Raw genomic sequence first — 2,486 nt, forward strand, 5'->3', positions numbered from 1 at the left:
ATTAATAATAATAATAATAATAACAGTACATAAAAATTCCTAATCGCAACTATACAAAACCAATCATAATTTATTATAATAAAAACAAATAAAATCGCAAAAAAAAAAAAAAAATCGAAAAGAGAATCACAAACCAAAACTTACTTGAAATTGTTTCCAAACAGCAATGGAGTGACTGGAATTCCAACGGAGCAGAGCTGGCGGCGTCAGGCGTGCTGGAGCGGCATCGGGAAGAGCTGGAGCGGTGCTGCGAATGGAGGAGAGGAGAGGAGGAGGAGAAGAAAGAAGAGAAGAAGAAAGAAGAAGGAGGGCATTTTGCGTTTAAAGCCCTAAATTTTGTGACCGACACATCGGTTGCAAATTTCATTAATATCGGTCGCAAATTTTAGTTGTGCGACGTCGTTTCACTTCGCAATAAAATTGCGACCGATATGCGACTGAAATTTTCTGTCGCATATAATCGGTCGCAATTCGGTCGCAAAGCGGTCTCAGAACTTATTCCTAATTTTGAAACGCGCAATATTGCGACGGAATGTAAGGTAGTCGCAAATCGGTCGCAAATCCGTATTACATTGGTCGCAAACCGAAAAACAAAATCGCGGAAATTTTTAGCGCTACAATTTACGACTGCTTGTCCATAGGTCGCAAATCGGTCACAAAAATGCAACCGATTTTAATCGGTCGCAAAAATGAGTCGCAATTGCGCACTTTTTTTGTAGTGGTATAACACTCTATTATGAATATCATGACAAAAAATTGTATACCATAGTTATAGTTGTGAAAATGACATTGTTGTTATTTATACCTTATAAATTTACGTGATTATTAATTGTTTTATTTTTTTGATTTATTTTATTTTATTTGGATAGGCGTGCAATTTACGATTATTTTTTTTATTGTGCAAATTTAAGTCGTTGTTGATCATTTACAAATTGCAAGAAATCAAAGACTACCAACATGCTATGTTTGTGTGATCCCAATCTTCTACATTGCAATGATTATTTAATTTTGTGGGTGCTTAAGCCCCTATCTTATTACCCCATGCATATTTATGGCGTTGCTGAATCTCTATAAATAGGGAGGTAATGTGTTTAGCTTGCAATCACATTAAAGTGCCAATTTAATCATACAGAGCAACCAAAACTAAATCATGGGAAAGGCATGAAAGTATTGCTTATGTTGTGCATGGTGGGATACCTTGCCTCAGTTGCATTTGCCATTCGATGTGAACGATGACAATGGTGCTGAAGAGGGTGGTTGCCAACGGCGAGGGGGTGCTTCCGGTAATGGCAATGCCGGTTCTCTAGGAAGTGTTTCTGTCTATGATCCACCTTACACTCGTAATTATATACAGATCTATATATGTATATGGAAAAAATATTAGATACCAAAACTATTCTTTAATTAATATATGATGGTGTTCCTCTGTTTTGGAATAGCCAACCAGTGTTTACGGAGATGATCCACTGACGACTACGCTGGTGGCTACTGTAAATGACGCCTTATGGGAGGGTGGGGATAGATGTAAACAGACTCTGAGAGTGAGGTGCATTAAGTCCGCCGACGCAAGCAAACCTTGCAAAAAGCACACCTCTGTCGATGTAAGAGTAGCTGATTACTGCCCAAACTGCGAGACAACTTTTCAGATTTCTGACGATGCTTATGCCAAGATTGCCGATCCTAATGCTCCATCACTCCAAGTTGGATATAGCTGGTAACTCCACTTCACTTGGTTTTACATATATATATATATATATATATATATAATCAAGTAATTAAATTATGGATGGATTTTGACTATCTTTGTTTAATATGCAGGGTGTAAGGGAAGTCGTAAATGGCATTAACAGGAGAAGCTTGTGTGTAGTTCCCCTAGCAAGTTCTTATCATGTCCAACACCAAAATATAAATCAATAAAAAAGGGAAAATAAATAAAGAATGTGTGAAGAGTGTAAGGATGATGTTCAATCAAGAACAAAAATGACAGTAAGCACAATCAAGATCAAAAATAACAGTAAGCAAGCAAATAAACTATGTAAAAGAAAACATCAAATTGCCATAAGCACATCAATGCTGGACAATCATTTTCTTCCAAAAAGACATTTCAATGAACTTGCATGACAAACTGTAATGGCAGAGAGATTAAAGAAAGCGAAATTAGACTTTTGCATCGCTCGTGCTATCTTCAAATTAGACTCTCTCGCTGTTGTTCGTGTAAAGAGCTATCTTTGTATAGCTATTATATTCTTTGTATAGTTGTCATATTCCCTTACTCCTAGTCATGATAGATGCACCCATCACAGTGTCGTAGCTTTATAGTTGTATATTTTATGATTTCCATCATTATCTTTTGTAAATCACATGTATTTATATTTGGCTATTCATGCCTAAGAGAATATACAATTTTGCTCTTTTCTTCAGTTCGAGCCATTAGTAAGGTGCAATATGATTTATCTTATTTTGGTCTTGTTATTAAAGATTGTCTT

This window comes from Jatropha curcas, chromosome 8 (assembly GCF_041381405.1).
Source record: "Jatropha curcas cultivar XTBG-Jc1 chromosome 8, XTBG_Jcur_1.0, whole genome shotgun sequence".
NCBI classification, from domain to species: domain Eukaryota; kingdom Viridiplantae; phylum Streptophyta; class Magnoliopsida; order Malpighiales; family Euphorbiaceae; genus Jatropha; species Jatropha curcas.